The following is a 20,828-nucleotide window of genomic DNA, read 5'->3' on the forward strand; positions in this document are numbered from 1 at the left end:
ATATATATATATATAAACAGTACTCTTCTAGGCATTTATTTTCTGGATTCTTCTTAGCACTGTATATTGTTATTGGCTGTGTGCCTAGTCTTGCCAGCTCTGTTTTCTGTTTCATTACATTGTGTTGAGCAGCCCAACAGTAACATCTATGTATTGATTGTACTGAAGGAGACTTTAACCAAGATGTTAATATCAGGAAGTTACTTTTATCAGCTGATATTAAGACTGTTGTAGCTTGCTTATTGTAATTAATTTGGAACTATTTTTGCTGTTTTCTGTGCCAGGAACAGGGGGAACTATATTTTTCTAGGTGTTTGTTTGCTGGAAACTGATTATTCCTTTGGGTTTCTATTGGCTGCGTGCCTACTTTTGCTTGCTGTATTACTTGCTGCACTGTGCAGCCTTGCACACATTTGTGCTGAGCTGCCTGACACTGTGCATTTATGTATTTGATTGTATTAAAAAAGATGTCAGAGCCAAGGTGTTACTAGCTGCATATAGCTGCATGCAACAGAATGCTATTTCATGATGTATAGCAGCCTGTGGATGCATTTATTCATTACCTAATTCAAGAGACCAAACATTCTGCTATAACACATTCAAGGAATACCATTCATTTCTATGCTCCTAACCAAACTACACTCTTGTTTGTCTAACCACATGGTCATTAGTTACTACATTGATGATCATATATTAAAGGCATTTTAACTGCACTGCTTCATTATTTGTGGCATCTGTGCCTTTATTGTCCAGCAATAGTTAAATATTAAAGTGTACTTGTTTAACATCTGCAATGTAAAGTTTTTTGTATTGCCTATGTATTGCCCATGTGGGAAGGAATGATCTTATCTGTTCTTCCCTGGGGAAGATAAGAGACACATTGTTGAGCTGTTAATGTGTGTGATGGAGAATGGGAAACAGCTAGTCTTCATCGACATCTTGCTATCACCATGAATGATAGTAAAATCTTCTTCTTCTTTCAGCTTTTCCCAGTTAGGGGTTAACACAGCGGATCACCTGTTCACTCATGATTGGCAGTGGAGTTTTACAGTGCTGAGTTGCCAGCCCGGCGCCCAACCTTCCACAGAAGGCACACACGCACGCACTGACACCTAGGGCCAATTTACAGTGTCCAGTCATACAGAAAATAATGAACTTTAATAACTGACTAGGTATGCTGTGTTACACAAAGGGCATCCAGTGTTTGTCAGCTTGGAGGGAGATGGAGGATAATCTCATTTACTGCAGGGATATCCTACACCTTTCACTTCAAGGCTTCTGTGAATTAGCAAAGATATGTTCTACTCCTACAGTACCTTTTTTAAAGCAGTACAGTCTCCTAAATCTTCCAAACCAGAAAATCCAAATCACCCCTGTATAAATTTGGCAGTGGTCAATGCTAGAAGACCAAAGAAAAAATGCTTGTCTTCAGGCATTCATGACACTTGTGCATAAATATATTTGTTTAATTACTGAAATTTGGTTCCAGTGTAATACTAAAACTTCCTTGATGTTTAGGTTTAGTGGCTATCATTCAGTCAAACCATTTGTCAAGGAAAGGGGTGTATCCATAGGTAGTGTATCCATATATATTTGTAATTGCATAACTTTGTGGCAGATTCAGCAAGATAACAATGACCTTGAACTCCCAGACATCTTAGTGTCAAAGGACAAGACCAACTATCACATTACTGCCACCTACAGAGCTTGTTCCTACGTCCCCCACTGCCCATGACACCTGTCTCAACATACTAGACTCCCTAACTATTGAACCCAGCACTACTGTCTTAGAAAATTTCAACCACTCACCTATAAACTGGTAAATATATATCTCAAGCAACAAATATGGACAGTGGTTGTTCAATTTTAGCAATAACAACTCCCTGGACTTATTGATACCCTTTCCTACTAACAGAGCCATGTTCTTTGACCTGTTTTGAATAACATAGCACATCTATTCCACACTTAAAGTATCCCCCTCCATTATCAAATCTGACCATGACACTTTTACCTTTTTCTGTGAGAGCCCAACCTCAGACTGCACCTAACCCCACTGTATTTAATGAATCTATGTTAAATCATCGAACGCTTAAAAAAGCAAACAATGATTTATCGAACCCATGTAAGTGAAAGCTTACAATCTCGAACACTTACAACATCAATTTTTTTCCCTTGGAAAAAAAATCTCTGCTCCACAAAAAAAAAAAAAAAATTTAAAACATTACATAAAGTGGGGGGCTTCCCACACACCCCCTACTTAAATATATCAACTCCGAGATCGCACTACAGTTATGAAAATGGCAAAGTAATGGAAGTGGCCAAGCAATTTCTTTTCAAGGGAAAGAATTTACTTATATGCCGTTTCGCTATTTTGCCTTTTCGTGCTTTCAAGTTCGATCAAGACACATTTGAAAGAATGTGCCTTCGATCATTTAATAGGAACCAGTATTTAGCGATTGCACTAATGCAGTCCTTCTAGCACTGTTGGACAACCTAACAAAACCTAACAAAATTCAAAAGCTCTTTTCTCCCTGGGGATCCCATAACAAAGCAGTTGTCTATACCACTGCCTTCAACACACTTCTGCATCAAAGCTTCTGTTCCTATCTTAAATAAAAGCATGAGGACAAATTTAAGAACAAGTCCCTGTAGTAGAATTCTAGTATAAACAAACTCAAAAATAAAAGGAAAAAGCTTTTCATACAAAGAAATAAAATCAAGTCCCCTACTTTTGTATGTAAGTCCAAAAGGTGCTGCAAAACAACTCAGACATAAAATCAGAGCAAACCTTGCATAGCCCATTATAAGCTATGCTATTATAAGACAACCAGAAAGTATTCTTTAAAATATACCTTCTGATGCAAGTGTAAGTAATAAACCCTTGAAGTTGGGTATAACATATATACCATATACAATTTCAAATTATACAATTGCTGATGCAAAACTATTGTGCTTTTTACATTTGATTTTGCTCATAAGGATGACCCCCAGAAATTTTTCTTGGAGCTGAAAACTCTTGGTGTGATGTCAAGAAAGTATGAACCCAAATCTCTCACTACCTAAATTAATAGGCTACTGCACTTCCAAGCTAAACGCCTCAGCAGGAGTTTCTTACTGGCAGAAGGACAAGTGTTCAAACAGGGTTTTCAGGAAAAGTGCCTTACACTGAATATCAGCATATGTGCTTATAGTAGTGAAATAGACAAAAATTGCCAGCACCAAATTCAGTGTAAAGCATCAAAAAACATCCAAAAGGCTGATAAGTAAAGTATATAAACTTTTATTAAATATAATATACACCCAGACCGGTTTCAGTGAACAGGCTTTCCTCAGTGGGAATAAAAGAGTATTGACTATGAAGTGACACACACACACACACACACACACACACACACACATATATATATATATATATATATATATATATATATATATATATATATATATAGCATGAGTCATCCAATAGGATTCTTCCCAAGGTGTTCTTCCCCACATTCAAATTGTTTCCTATATGAGACAAAGAGAAAATATAAAGTCATACAATAAAATAAAATATCCATTATACATTGTGATAAATAAAACAAATAAAATATATGACTTTATAAATGATCATTCAAGCCAGGTGAAAACAAAGCCCCCAGTTTGATGATCCAGTACTTCTCTTTTTTAGTTAGAATGGAACTCGGAAAAAACAGGATGAATCCATTTGGTTCATCACAACATTTGGACGTAATATTAACCTTATTAGAAATGTTATATCCAAGCATTGGAATATCCTTACTGCCAATGAGGAGCTTATACCTTGGATTGGTGATGTATGTAAGTATGGATACAGAAGGGGGAGGACATTGGGATAATTCTTTTCACATTTCAAGAGGTTCAGTTCAGCTGGAGCCATACACCACCAACTAACTATGACAGGCGACAAATTATGGGGCACATACCATTGTGGTCATTGTTCATCTTGTCCATTCATCTTTACATCAAAACATTTCACTAGCAAAAACACCGATAGAATTTTTGATATCAAATTTTTTGGTAATTGTAACAGTGATTGGGTGGTATATCTTGCAACATGTACATGAGGTTCATTCTATGTTGGACAGACTTCACGACCACTTTGATTACGTATGTCTGAACACTGTAGTGACTTAAGAACTAGGAGGGACACTAATGCCCTATTCCGACATCACACACAACACAATTCAGCCAGGTTCCAGTTTACCATCATTGACAGAATTCTGGGCGATAGATCCAACAAACAAGGATGGCATTCCATTCTAACTCTCTCTGTAAGGGGAGATTTCCATTTACTGCAATGTAGTGCAATTTCGGAGTTGGTATATTTAAGTATCAGGGGGGTGTGGGGGTGCAGGTGGGCTTGCCTCCCTGCATAGAGCAATTTGTGTTGTGTTTGAGTGTTTTTTTTGTGTGTGTTCGATGTTCTGGGGTTTCGACATCTTCGTGTCGATTATTACACTGTTGACAGTTTGAGTTTTCGACAGCGTAATATAAACGCAACAACACAACATAATTCTCAATTTTTTGCAAATTCATTTATAACTTTAACATGAGAATAGTATAGCTAATAAGTATAGCTGCATATGAAATTAATTGCAAAACAACGATGCTTCAGAAAGTACACAGTACACTTTAACTATTTGAAAAATTTCAGAGGTAACACCTAACAACACTTGGAGCTGATTTCAAACAGCATCATCTATTCTAACCCTGAGGACATAACCAGCATAATCAGCTAATTTAGTTCCAGCTTCTCCTAGCTCTCACCTCCCTTCTTCCCCCTCTTACCACTCAGTCCATGACTTCCCCTAAATTAACTCAGAACAAGTCCTAAATACCCTTTCCAAAACTAAAAACACTAGCTTTATTGGTCTTGGCAACATAACGGGTTATCTCAGGCTGTACTAAACACAGCCTCACAGATTCTTTTATAAATCTAATCAGTCTTAGCCTTTCTACTGGATCTCTGCATGAGGCTTGGGGAATGACCATAGTGGTAATGTCTAGTACTAAAACCTTAAAAGAGTGTTCATTCCGGTAATTATTGATATGTTTTGCTAAAACATAGTCATTTTCAATTTTTTAATGTCCCCATTATGTTCCAATATCCTGTCCTTCAGTCGTCTGTTCGTCTTTCCTACATAGAAAGCTTCACAAACCACACACCATGCATAGTTTATAAGATTACATAAGGCCTGCCAAAGGTACATAAGTGTCTCCATTCACCTCTTGTGTGACCAATAGTTTTGGGGTGGGGGTGACTCATAGAACCACTATCAATTTTTGTGGAGAAGAAGACCTGTCCTTGATGGTGTTGAGACTGTCCTGAAGGATATCAAATCCTTCTTGTTTGACCTGTATAAGTGGTATAAAGCTTTAGACTGTAATCTGGGTGTAGTCTTTGTGACACCTGATGTGAATTCACTCTTCACATTTATACCTAATGAAGAAGGCATTGCTATTATAAGATGATTTTTGACTAGGTGTAACAGTTTTCCAAATAATAAAGTGACACTGATATGCCAACTGTTACAAATTAGTTTGGAAAACAACGTTTTCATGTTCGAAGAAGTTTTTTATCTGCAGGAAGTTGGTGTGGCGATGGGGACAGTATGCACCAACAGTTATGCGAATATGGTGCTAGCTGAGTGAGAGCACAAAAAGGTTCTGAGTGGCAATGTGCATGCCAGGAGCATCAGCTTCTATTGAAGTTTCGTTGACAATATTTTTATCATCTGGACGGAAACACCAGGGAATCTGACATCTTTTGTGGAATTTTTACACAGTACGATTAGTTTCTTGAAATTTAGCTGCAATCACTCTTTGGATAGTATAGACTTCCATGATGTGAAAGTTCACAAGAATATGTTTGGGGATGTTCATACATCACTATATAGGAAACCATGTAAAAAGAACAGCATACTCCATAAATCAAGTATGCACACCCCAGACATGTCTCCAAGAATGTCATGAAAGGACAATTCTTAAGAGTGATGAGACTTCATAATGATGACCCCCCAGCTAGAATGGGTCTTCAAAGATCTTACTGAGGATTTTATTGGAAGAGGCTATTCTCTGAGTAAGATGAATAATACGATAAAAGAAGTGCGATTCCTTAGAGGCACTTCAGCTAGACCATATTTTTCGGATGATGGTGTTAGTCATGTCCCTGCAATATAGGGTGCTAAGACCAACCTAAGGGTAATGCTTACATATTCCAGTAATGTAGGCATTGCATGTGATATCATAAGAAAAAACTGGCTGGTACTCATTGTAGACAATGGATTTAAGGACATATTGGGTCCTACACCATTATTTACATTTAAGAACAATGTCACTCAAATGCCAACTTTGCTATAGACAGTCCTCTGTACCTGTTAACAGAGTGACTTGTTGGATTGGGACCTTTCCCTGTAGGGGTTGTGGAGCTTGTAAGTATATTTGGACCATGCCACACTTTATACACTCCCATACAGGACGTACTGTGCACATAGATTTTTATGCAGATTGCAAGAGCAGTAATCTTATATTCTATGCACAGTGTGTGGCTTGTGAAGCTTTCTATGTAAGAAAGACAGACAGAGTACTGAAGGACAGGATATTGCAACATAGTGGGGACATTAGAAAATTGAAAATGACTAATACTTTAGCAAAACATATCAATAATTGCAGGAAAGAACACTCTTTTAATTTTTATAGTGCTAAAGATTGTGAATGTGAGCATTGTGGGTGGTGATCTGCACAGTGCTATAGAGTACTGTGAGTTAAGATGGATTTTGAAGCTACAGGGGAATATGTCCACTGGCTTGAATGAGCATATCTCTTTAAAGCCTGTAATGAGGTCTAGGGACTTCCCCCACTGATGTGATTTATTGTGTCTTATTTTAAATTGAGAGTATTTGTTCTGTGTTTTAAAGGTCTGATGAAGCGGCATTGTGACCATGAAAATGGTCACCTGGTTTTTATTATTTGTTTCATTAACATATTCATTTGTTTTGCAGCTGTGTTGGTCAACTTTTATTTTCATTTTATTGCAGACTTGTGTTTCTAGTCGACCTTTACTCATTAGGGTATCCTGGTTTTCTTTCATTGCCAAAATAGTTCCCTGTATTCAAGCCTTGTTTCCCATTCACCACCCATGGCACACTGATTAATTTTGTTTATAATACAAAACTTAAATTTGTTAAAGCCCATACATTTTTCACTGTGTTTAAGAAGGACATTATTGATACAGTTTGTTAAAATATCATGAGAGTTTGTATATTCTCCTCTTAAAAACTCTTTCCGTTTTACCAATATAAAAACTGATGCAAGTGGAGCAGACTGCTAAATATACAATGCCTTTGGTAAGACAATTCCCATCTTGTAAGTTGACCAGATTGGACTGATTTTGTCCTACCCTAATGTTTTCCCCCTCATAAATATAGGGACAAAAACTGAAATACCCACATTTCCTAGTTCCTCTGCCTTTGCTTTTACTCATATGTTGTTTTTGAATATTGTTTTCCAACATCCCTTTTAAAGTTCAAGATGTCTTATAAATAAAACAGGGCTTTTCACCCAATATTTGGGAGATGTTGGGGTCTGCTCTCAAAATGCTCCAATTTCTATGTAAAATCGTTTTTTATCTTCAGAACGAAAACTTTGCTGGACTCATAGTCATTCTTAAAGGTTTGATCCTGGAGGTTTGAAACATGAAATTCCTTAGTACCTAATAGGGGTTTGTTTACAGTGCCCCATTTCATCACAGTATTGTCACATACCTCATCATTGAGTTTCATAGGATAATTTCTCTTCATGAAAATTACCTTTAATCTATTAATTTCCTGAACGGAAACTTCTCAATTGGAAATCATATGTGCTAGAGTAATGCACTGCTCCTTGATCAAACTATTTTTACATTTAGGAGGATGAAAACTAATGTAGTGCAAATAGGCATTACTGAATGTTGGTTTCCTATAAGTGTTTGAACTAAATCCTTCATGGCTGATGGAAATGAGGGTGTTCAAGAAAATCTTATTTTTGTTAAAATGATATGTAAAACTCAAAAAGTTTGTACTAGCATTATAATGGTAATAAATTCCTTAACTTTTTCATTAGATCCATTCCACAAAATAAATATGTCGTCCAGAAACCGCAAATAAATTTTACAATCTTTATAATGTTCTAAACCAAACAAAAATCCAATCCCCAATGGGTTAAAACTAAATTGGCATAAATGGGGCACAATCTGCCCCCATAGCTATACCTCTGTGTTGTATAAATATTTTCCCTTCATAATAAACATAGTTGTTGTCCAACATAAGCTACATGAAGTCCATCACTAAATTAATATCTTTCCCTTGTAGAAAGTTACATCTTAGGAAGTTTTCATAAAAAACTGCAATCCCTCAAATTTAGTAACACTTGTGAACAAATTTTTCACATCAATAGTTAACAAACCTACAGTTTCCTCCCATAAAGAAAGAAATCTGATTAATCTTTTAGTACATTTGGAAAATGGAGGTAGGCAGGTTTTAATGTTCTGTCCATAAAAATAGCTAGTTGGTATGTTTTTGAACCTTGAGCTGTAACTATAGGTCTCAGTTTAGGAATTGTAAAGATCTTTGTGTATCTTGGGAATACCAGCTTCTGGTGGTAATAAACCCTGGTGAAAATGATCCTCTAAACATAAATCAATCTTTCTGTAAGCAATATTTGCTTTGTTCCTGGAACTGATGTGACATGTTGAACTATTGTGTAGAACGTCAAATAACCTACTAGTATAGTCAATATTTTCAAAAATAACCAGCCCTCCCCTTTGTCAGGTTTTTATGCATAACTAAAGTTTTTATCATTTCTAAGGTCATTCAATAACATCCTTTCTTCCTTAGGTAAATGAAACCCAAATTTAATAGTGTTTGATTTGTCAAATTCACATGTTTTTTCGAACGTTGCCAACATGGGTATGGAGTGTAGGATTGTAGGTACTTTTCATTTTGAAATCAGAACAATGGTGCTGGTGTCATACCAAATGCCCAGGCAGCTGATATACAACAGCCATTTTGAGCTTCCTTATACGCAATTTTAATTCCACCAATGCATCTGCTATGTCCAATTTCTTAGTAGGAATAAACTTAAACCTCTTTTGAAATAGGATAAAATAACTAAGGGTAATATCAAGGTGGCTATAATTAAATATTTTAAAGCCACCTTGTGACAGAGAAACCCCTCCTAATTCCTTATGAATTATATCCTCCTGTTCCTCCCTCCTTTCTTCTTGGAGGACCTCCAGGTACCCCAAGTATCCTGATGTCAGGGTTTTTAAGGTATTTGCCCCTCCATTTCTTCATTCCCTGCTGCTATCCTTTAAGAACATTTGAAGGGGGGGGTTCTAAAGAGTCAAACAAACCAGCTTCGTCTACTTCATTATTGTTATTGTTGTTATCTGTGAAAACATCATGTCCCACAAATTCCCACTAGAATTATAGACCTTCTTATCAGATTTAATAAAGAATACCTTATCGTCCCTATATTGGGCTAAATCCTATTAATTTTCTTAATCTTTTTATCTCTATTGATATCATATTTCTTGTCTGCCTTTTTAAATACATTATAGTATGTAGTTTCATAAGATTCAAATAATAAATCTTGAGTAATGTTTTTAATCAGCATATCTGTCTCATTCATCAGTTCAGAAATGTTGGAAATGTTACATAAAATATTCAGATCAATAGGTTCTAACCCATGCCTGTTAAAAAGATCAATAAATTCATCATAAAATTTACTTCTACTGTCCATCCCATTGGGAAATTTACTCAGTCACAACCCCATAGGGACAGTCTTTAATTTAATGCATTCCATTAGATAACTGTTGTCAAGTTTGTAAGTTTTTTTTTAATTTCATTAATTTCTTTTTGAACAATTGAATCAGGTCTGCTAAATTAAAATCTCCAGAATCCCCCTTAGGAGGTCCAAGCACATCATGAACATTGGCCAAAAATGAATATCTATTAGTAAACCATGAAGTCATGTCAAATGTATAGTTACTAGCCTGCACCCCTTGAGTATTACAAGCCTCTGTCACAGTAACTGTAGGATTTCGGTTGATCCTCTTCTCTCAAATAGGCTTTGCATTGGAGAGCTTGCAAACCATCATGTTGCCAGTGGGAACAACACCATTAAAAGTTCCTATAGGTGTAAAGGAAGGAACCTTCTCTCAAACACCTTTGTCAAAATTACCTGATGTTCCACCATAAGAATTGTTGATCACATGCTTGTAATTTTCAAAACTGTTTGTTTCTGTTGGTGTACCCATGTTACGTACTTGTAGACCCAACCAGTTGTTGGGAAAATAATTCAATAAGCTTGGTAAGCTCTCCCTTAACAGCACAGAATACAGCTGCTAGCTCATCCATACCAAAACCATGCAGGCTGTTGGTGTCCAATGCATTACTTTCCATTGTGAGCTTGCTAAGCCAGAAAAAAAAAAAAAAACAATAACCAGCCAAGAATACAGGCAAACACACTCACAGAACCAAGAACCACAAAACATTGTGTTTCAGTGGCAACACAGATGAAATGGCCAACAACAAACTTTATATCCACATATATTCTGTAATGGTTTAGTGCTTTTGTTTTGTTAAAGTGCAAAACTTCATCAGAACAAAGCCATAAAATCACGCATCACCTTAAAATACATGAAACAACCAATTGGATGGTTCACTTCCCCAGCCCAAAATGTTTTAAAGTGTTAAAGAAACATCATATAATTCCACAGAAAATTATCAAAACCCAACATCGGTGGTGCCACTCAAACACACTGTTGTTTGATACTTGGTTTTGTCAGTCTGTTTGCCCATATTCATGACCCAAATAACCCAAGTCTGAGTAGAAGATCAGGTAGGTGGGGATGGGAGATAGCTGCTGACACCAGTTCACCAATCCTGGGAATAGACGGGGTGGTCATGGTCTACCATTTTACCACCAACAAGAGGAGACTTGCAGGCAATTAAAGGCACAGGATAAGGGCTGGGCTTGGTATTTCCAAATTCATGATGGTAATGTTCACTAGTGTGTGTGTGTGTGTGTGTGTGTGTGTGTGTGTGTGTGTGTGTGTGTGTGTGTGTGTGTCTGTATGTTTGAAAGCATGTACTTGCAAGAGGTGGGCATAGTTGTTCCTCATGCTGACATGACTGCCCATATAAGACACCTGTGGCAGGAGTAGGGTGACTAGACAGAAATGTCCTTATCAGTTAATCAGTTAACTTAACATCAGTTGATGAAGGCAAGAGTACAGACCATCACCATGGTTGCCTCTGTGATGGGTCCTACAGCTGAATTTTGCTCCTATGATGGGAACTCCCCAGTGGCAATGGAATGGATGAGATCAAGACGATAGTGGGAGACTTGATGACCAGCAGGCATGGAAGGAAAAAGCACACAGAAAGAAAGAAAAAATACATACTCAAAACAGTTACCTAAATATGTGGCAGATCACCATATCACCGTTTCACTCTTCTGGAATAGATTTTCATTCTGAATAAGATGCAAAATAAATCAGTATATGAGTCCTAGAATGTCACACTGTCACACCATATGATAATAACAGTAAAAAAATGCAGAGTCACATTAACATCAGCATTTATAGAGTTAAATCCTACACATTTAAAGGACAACAGAAAATTGCTTTTAGATATTTCAGCTAATTAATGTCTGTTCCACAAAAGCAGCCTTTAAAATGAGGTTAAAAGGTATACACAGGTCTACCTCCACATGACACTGATGTTACTGTTTTACTTATAGATAGACATAATAAAACTATATGAAACAGGCAGATCACTATCACAAGTACGAGATCCAGATTCATGCCCCAACACTGAAAAAAAAATAATAAAGAGTGATTCTGTGGGGTTTTTTTTCGGGGGGGGGTGCTTTTTCCCTCTGCATGCGCCAACACTCCTGCTAACCGCATTTACTATCTACCTCAGATGGGGGGGGGTACTGATGTCCTAATATATCATGCAATTCTAATGATCATATTTATTGTCTTCAGAATTATAACAGGTACCTGAGCTTGACATATTCTCAATGAAAACACTAAGCAAATGCTTGGAAAGTTGGTTTCCATTTCCCCTGCTCTTTGTTGAGTCATTTTCTGATGAAAAGGGAATCAGTCATCAGTTAAATTTCATAATTTCCCATGTTTCATCAAAAAAGCCTGTTTAACAGAGTGAGAACAGCATGGGTAAGGAAGTTATTTCTCCATAGCCCTAAGGCTCTGCAATCTTACAGTTAGTACATGTAGAGACATGGAGTTGTAGAGCACAGAGGGGCTTGCCTTCTGCAAAAATGCTGTGTGTGTGTGTGTGTGTGTGTGTGTGTGTGTGTGTGTGTGTGTGTGTGTGTGTGTGTGTGTGTGTGTGTGTGTGTGTGTGTGTGTGTGTGTGTGTGTATGTGTGTGTGTGCTTGTAGCTGATAACTGACTTTTTTTTATTTTTTTTTTATTTTTGGTAGAGTATGTCAGAATGAAGTTTTATCCAAAGCTGAGCCCTTATTAGGAAAGATAAATTCAGAATTATAACTGAAGACCTGCACACCATAACATGAAAAATGTTGGGAATATCAATAATGTATGACACTAGAAATAAGTTCCAATATTTCATGTATTTATTTATTTATCTATCTATCTATCTATCTATCTATCTATCTATCTATCTATCTATCTATCTATCTGTCTCTCTATCTATCTATCTATCTATCCGTCTATCCATCCATCTGTTTACTGGGTAGGGGAACTGGTCATTTAATCCTTTTCAGCCTTAACCTGGGTTCATGGATGGGCTACTAGATACAGACGATAAGTATTCAAAGTGATACTGAGATTATGTACAAGAATATTACAGTAGAATTAAATTACAATAACATAAAAAAGGAGACTTTTCAGCAAAGACATGAGTATTACAATATGCCCTGAAAACTGCATGTGAAACCAGTCAAGGAACATACAGTACAATAAATCTGGCTTTGAGTCAATGAATCTATAGACATTTTATGATCATACTTCTGTCCTGTATCTTTGAAGAATCTGCTCTGTTTTTCAGGCTTCACCCATGTGTCATTGAGCTACAAATCAAGGAAGGTTCAATACGATTAAAACATTCATGTTGCCCCCACTACAAGACAATCATCAGCCCACCACCAACCAATCAGTCCATTTGTTTCAAATCCCTAGGTAATGACCAGCTGGGAGATGTCATCATTATGCAGCCGTTAAGGTTTGTGTTTTTATATATTCTATAAATCCCATATGCATGCTAGGGTAGCATGCCCTTTGCTGACTTCTTGGGATGCCCCTCATTTCTGCAAGAGAAATTAGCAGCAAGCAGGTCTTCCACCCTACTATCCCCCACTTTCCCCACAGAAGACACAGGCCACACCCCTTCATTCTTTCTCCCAAATGGCTGTTTCAGTGTTAGGGTTACTTATCAAACACCAGTTACCTGTTCTGCAGTCAGAGCTCTCTCCCCCTGTACCATGAAGTCAGGCTAACTCAATAAGACATTTTCTAAAAAGTGTAATTTTGTTACTTACAAAAGAGCAAGCCTCCCACACTCCTTTTATATATGTACACACACACACACACACACACACACACACACACACACACACACACACACACAGACACACCTAACTCTGTAGTCGCACAACCACAAAAAAATAGAAATATGTTAAAAAGGCAGGAAATCATTATCAGCACATATATAAACTACACCAGTAGTGATTTTCTATAAGCGACAGTGAATGTGAAGCTCAGCATTGGGGAGCTGAATTTGTTCAGATGGACCTTCATTAACTTTACTTTTGACAAGGTGTAGGGAAGCAGATTTTCAGAGAGCAGGTAATCTTCACATTTATTTTGAAATCCTTCCAGAGATTGCCAGGTATACATTTCATTAGGGATCTGGTTGCAGCAGATAGGTGCAAGTTTAGGGACTGCATCTTTACCTATGGCTAATCCATAGCTCTGCCCTTCACTGGTAACCATATTTTGTTGCAATGTGCAATGGTGGGAGCTGTAATACACAGAAAATACATCTAAAGATCCTATTTACTGAAGCCTACAGAGCACTAGTATTGCAGGATGAATTTAAGGCATTAACTGGAAGGATGATTCCAGTCTGGAGACAAGTAAATTTATTGCTAGGGCTCTCCTTGCTTCAGGAGGTTTGAGATCTTATTGGAAAGGTTTAGTTGCCTGAGTGTCCTGTCTACAGCAAATTCAGTCAGACCAATATGCAGAGTGATGATTTTTTTGTTTGGTAAACTGGCTTATGATGCTATTTAAAGGATTCTTAATGTACACAGAGTGATACGTCTAATAGCTTTTGAGCAGTTCCAAATGCATTGTTTCTGTTATCTTGGAATTTATATAGTGTAGATTAGTATGTGGTGTTGTAACTTTAAGAAGCATTTCCAAGGACAGCACATGCTAGCTTCAGTGCCATTTTGAGAAGTGCAGCCAGAGAGTGAACATTTATGTGTATGATAGGTAGTTTGTTTATAAGTTAAAGTTACTTAGCCTAATTTCTGATGTGTAAAGCCACTTAAACAGAACCGACAATGTTCGTCTATTTCATCCTGACTAGATGAGTAACATGGTGTCAGAACCGGGATTCCAGAGACTGCTTTTCAGAGCTATGAGGTGCAGAGTTAACAGTGAAGGTAAACTAAGTGAAACAAATGCAAAAAAGGCCAGAAACGAGCTAAAGGTAATGAAAACTTGCACAAATGATTTATTTTATAAAAAAAGATAAAACGGAGCATTGCAAGGGCACAGAATGCATTATTAAGCAAACAAATAGCATGGGAATGTTTATTAAGCAAACGAAAAGCATAACATGTGTATTATTTAAACAAAATGTTCAAATTAAGATATTTGATAAAACGATTTCCAGAAAAGCACATATGGGGTTTAGAATTACCTCAGAATTGCAAAATGAGCATGTTTAATGTAAAACGAGCATGTTTAGAGTTAAAACGAGAACAAGAAAGTATAATGGGCATGAAAATAGATTAAATGAGCAAAATGAATATAAATAAGGGCAAAAGGGGCACATAAAGCATAAATAAAGCAAGGCAACTGCATGTTTTTGGCATAAACTGCTATTTTGCATTGATTGAAGCTATTCAGGGCATAACTAGAGTTATTTGAAATATCTCAAAGGGTGTAAAAGTGCTTGCAGTGAATGTTTATTATGGTGCATATCTTCTGAAGAGTTTGTTGTGTGCAAAGTGCAACTATTTCGTAAAGTGCAGTCAAAATACAGCCATTTTGAAAAGTTTCTTGTGCTGAGAGTGTCTATTTGCAGAGAGCCACCATTACAGAGTATTTCTTTCACTGTACAGAGTTGCTTAGCAAAGTACAGCCACTTGGGGGAAATTTCAGTGTGCTGTGTAGTGTTTATTCTCAAAGTGCAGTTACTTCGAAATGTTTCTTACTCAGAGCTTCTTCTGCCCAATTTATTCATACAGTGCAGTTATTTGAAATGTTTCTTAGACTGATGAGAAGTGACTTTTTACAGTACAGTGTTTTAAGAGTATTATAGTGCCAGAGAAACTTATTTCACAAAGTTCAGTTATTCAGGGGCTTGTTGTGCTATTGGGCATAGTTACAAGTACTGGCATAAATTTTTGTCATATGTATATGTGTGCATGTTTGTTTAGTTACAAGTGGACTTGGGTTGCATTGTGTTTTACTATAATTTGTTGGCATGGCAGATGGATTTCGAAAACCATCACCACTTGTATTTGATCAGAATATTGTGGAGCACTGGAGAATATTTGCGCGAGGACAATATATTCATACAAGCAGCTTATTCTGACAAAGATGCATGTACCAGGGCATTCATTTTGCTAAACCTAGCTGGGTCAGAGACCTTTGAAAGAGGGCATTTATTTGTATATGCCCCAGCAGTATATGAAGTTGAAGGGGAAAATCATCATATTGTTGTACAGGCTGAATCAAGGGAAGACCCTGAGTGTTTGAAGCACAAATTTAGAGAAATCTGTAACCCCCAAACTAATGTTACATTAGAGAACCATTTGTTTTACACAACAGATCAAAAGCAAGGAGAAAGTTTTGCAGGTTATGTTACTGACCTGAGAAACAAAGCTAAAATGTGTAACTTTGGTGACTTAAAAGATGAGTTAATAAAGGACAGGTTTGTGTGTGATATTAATAGTGCTGCAGTGAGAAAGATTTTACTTAAGTATGCTCGCAAGTGATAAGAGCATGGTTTCAGCAGGCTCCAGAGCAAATGATGACAGCATGCAACATGTGACTAGCAAAAGCAGGCCTAAGCACATGGCAGCTGCAGCCGCGGTGGGTTTTCCTGGGAAGTTCTGTAGTCTTCTAGCAAGTTCTAAGACTAGCTCAGAAAAGACACCATGATCAGTGCAGTACAAGGGTGAATCAGCAAAACCCATCTCAAGATTTATTGCTAACTGTCGCATTTGTGGTGGCACCCACAAGTCTAAAAGAGAAAAGTGCTTTGCATTTGGTCAGCAATGCCATAAGTGTAAAAACTGGAACCATTTTCAAATGTTTTGCAAATCAATTAAGCCTCATACTGTTATAAAGAAGGGTCATTTGAAAAAGCAAATTGATCAAATAAGGTTGCAGTCTACTTTCTATGTGCTTGGTGCATCAATAATTGGTGAAGAGATTGATGCAGTAGATTTACTGGCAAAGAATGAAGTATTTTGTACTGTCCAGATCAATGGTGAATCTACCAAGCTCAAAGTAGACACTGGTTCAAAGTGTAATGTTATGTCAGCAAACACATTTGCTAAGGTGAGAGCTGGTGAGCAACTAAATGTGGCCAGTTGTGCAAAACTTGTTGCTTATGGAGGTGAAGAAATTCAAACCAAAAGCTCAGTAGTGCTTTCATGTAAGCACTGTTATAGCTTATTATTCTATGTAGTTTGAAGACCTGTGCAGTCATTGCTGGGTCTCAGAGACAGTCTGAGAATGAATCTGTTTTCTTTTCCCAAAGAAGTTCATCACATAAGCACGTCCCAGTTCCAGCTTCACTAACACTATTTTTTCAGAGTATGTTGATGTTTTCGATGACAGGTTGGGCAAACTTCCAGTTGTGTATTCTATGAAGTTAGACCCAGAGTTCAGTCCAAAGTCCAGTAGTCCAGCAAGAAAAGTTACGATAGCTATCCAGAATAAAGTCAAAGCTCAGGTGGATAAAATGATGCAACAAGATGTAATTTGTCCAGTTACAGAACCTACTGAATGGGTGTCATCTGTGGTAGCCGCTCACAAAATAATGCTCAGACGAAATCAGAATATGCATTGACCCAAGAAATTTGAACAAAGCATTAAAGAGACCACATCATCCAGTCTTGGATGCAAAAAGCTCATTTGGGCAAGTGATGCTTGATCACAAATCTTCACTACTGACTACATTTAGTACCCCATTTAGTAGATTCCTTAGGATGCCATTTGGAATAAATTCTGCAAGTGAAGTCTTTCAGCGTGCAATGGAGCAAAGTTTTTCAGGTTATCCTTGTGCCATAATACTAGATGATTTATTGGTCAGAGGCAATGGTGAAGCAGAGTATGACAGATATCTTAAGAAAGTTCTAGACAGAGCATGTGAAGTGAACTTAAAGCTCAGTCCTTTAAAGTGCAAATTCAGACTACCAGAAGTTATATATTGTACTGTAGGTCATTTGTTTACTAACACTGGCTTCAGACTAGACCCATCCAAGCAAGCAGCAGCCATTATTGAAATGCCAGCACCAGATAATGTTCAAGTTCTACAGCATTTACTTGGTATGGTCAACTATTTCGGCAAGTTTATACCAGGCTTCAGTGAGTTGACAGTGCCTTTGAGAGTGCTAACATGTAAAAATGTTGCATGGTCTTGGTTAGAACAGCACCACAAAACATTTGAAGACCTTAAGCAGAAAATTGCCACCCCACCTACATTAAGGTACTATGATATCAATAAACCAGTAACTCATTCTGCAATGCTTCAAAATTTGGTCTTGGCACAGTTATAATCCATGAAGGCAGACAAGTAGTCTATGTATCTAGAACACTTACCCAAATAGAAATGCAATATGCTCAGATTGAGAAAGAACTTTTGGCAGTAGTTTTTGCATGTTCCAAGTTTCATGATTATATCTATGGTCAAGATATTCAGATTGAAACTGATCATCAACCTCTAGTTACTATTTTAAAAAAGTCTATGCATTCAGCTCCAGCAAGATTACAAAGAATGATGCTCAAATTACAGAAGTACAACTTCAAAATGGTCTATACAAAAGGCAGACTTCTTTATCTGGCTGATACCATATCCAGATCACCCTGAAATACAACGGAAATACAACTGAACAGCTTGACACAGAAAATTTTGTCTTCAATGTCATGGATGTGCATAATTTTTCTATCATAAGACTTGATGAGCTGAGAGATCGTACAAAGACTTTGTCTTCAATGTCATGGATGTGCATAATTTTTCTATCATAAGACTTGATGAGCTGAGAGATCGTACAAAGACTGATCCAATTTTGCAAAAGCTCAACCGCAACATTAATGCTGGATGGCCATCAAAGCAATCTAGTATACCACCTGAAATGCAAACTTATTTTCCTTACAGAGATGAGATGTTCATGGAAGATGGCATAGTTTTCAAAGGTCCTAAAATTATTGTTCCTGCTTCCCTACAACAAGAATATATCCAAATTTTGCATCGTGGTCACCCAGGTTCTGAAGCTAACAAAAGAAGAGTGAGAGGACTAGTATTTTGGCCTTCTCTAGCAAAAGACATTGATAAAGTACTTTCTTCTTGTTCAGTATGCAATAGTACTAAACCACATTTGCAAAAAGAACCACTTCAGCTAAGTTAAGTACCTGAACTACCTTGGTCAACAGTAGCCACTGACATATTCGTGTGGAACAATCAACATTACTTAGTTTTGGTAGACTCTTATTCAAACTGGTTTGAGATTGATTTACCTAACCTAATGTCCAGTACTGTTATTACCAAGTTGAAATGTCTTTTCTTAGTCCATGAAGTCCTCAGAAGCTTATCTCTGACAACAGTACCCAATTTACCAGTCAGTTGTTTCAGAAATTTGCAAGAGAATGGGATTTTGTACATGTTACTAGTAGCCCAGAATATCCACAGTCAAATGGATTATCTGAACGTGCACTACAGAGTGCAAAGCAATTATCAGAGAAGTCAAAGTGTGACAATACATCTTTTTGAATTTACTCAATCTCAGAAACATATCCCGATATCCCATGGCAACATACTTGGCTCGCCTCCTCAAAGACTTCTATCTAGGCAAACCAGAACAACACTGTCTATCAGTTCTAGTTTGTTGAGGCCTAATGCTAAAAACAACAGAGCAATCAAAGCCCAATTGTTCAGAAAGCATTCTTTCCAAAGGTCCAGTTATGACAAATTGAGCAGATTTCTTCATCCATTGAAAGGAGAGACAGTGAGGATACAAATGGCAAAAGGTTTTGACCGGATTGGTCAAGTAACAAATATATTTGAAGAGCCGAGACCCTACTTTGTGAAATCAGAGGGTGTGGAGTACAGGAGAAATCGCAGACATCTTCCTGTATCAGAACTGATATCGCAGCATTGTTGCTGTGATACAGACTGTAGCTCTCAGAGCAATCCAAACAATGTCCCTGTTGCAGAATGTGTCTTAACTTCTACTTCCATTCCTGATGATGTTCCTGATGTACCTAAAGCTGAGCATTCAGCCAAGCTGAGCATTCAGCAGAGATAATCCCATTTGCTAGACCTAATTCTAATTTCTATGTCACATGATGTGATCGTATTTCCAGACCTAGTGTGAAATACACAGCAACCTGGACATAATTGCATATATGTATCTAGTTCTGTATAATTGCATGACAAAGAATCATTTGTATCAATTGCATATCAATCAGTGTTGTTAATAATACGTGACTCATTTCTCAAAGAGGGAGGATGTAGAATAGTATGCTGTGTTGTACCTTTAAGAAGAATTTCCAAGGACAGCACGTAAATTGCAAAGACGTGCTAGCTTCAGTGCCATTTTGAGAAGTGTACATGTATGTGTATGTTAGCTAGTTTGTACGTAAGTTAAAGTTACTTAGCCTCCTTTTTGATGTGTTTGTACATAATAAAGCTGCTTGAACAGATCCCACAAATGTTCGTCTATTTCATCCTGGCTAGACGAGCAACATATAGTAAGATTTTATAAATGTTATTATAAATTTTCAATTCCAGAGAGCTATAAAATAATTTTTGTATTTTTTCTTGTACTTTTTTCTGTTGACATATCTGAGCTTTATGTTAGCAGATTTCCAGGGGTCTATATTAGATCATCGAAATGGCAGAATTTCGAATGATCTAATATCGAACCCAATATAGCGAACGCTGAAAACAGCGAAGCTGCACAAAACCAAATTCTTTCCTAGGGAAAGAATTCGGTTGGTCGGTGTTGTGGCTTTGCTGTTTTCAGCGATGTGGTGGAAAGTTACGGGTTGGGTTAAGGTAAGTGTGTGATTATGCGGATGTTCAGGTTAGGACACAGGTTGGGTGAGTTAGGGTTAGGGTGCGGGTCAGGTAAATGTGCGATTGTGAGAGAATTTGGGGTTAGGGGTGGGTTAAGTGAGTTAGGGTTAGGGCACGGGTGAGGTGAATGTGCGATAGTGAGAATTTGGGGTTAGGGGTGGGTTAAGTGAGTTAGGGTTAGGGCGCGGGTGAGGTGAGTGTGCGATAGTGCCGGACCTTAGGGTTAGGGTC

The sequence above is a fragment of the Protopterus annectens genome, chromosome 5.part0 (assembly GCF_019279795.1).
Source record: "Protopterus annectens isolate FY-2018-M chromosome 5.part0, PAN1.0, whole genome shotgun sequence".
NCBI classification, from domain to species: Eukaryota; Metazoa; Chordata; order Ceratodontiformes; family Protopteridae; genus Protopterus; species Protopterus annectens.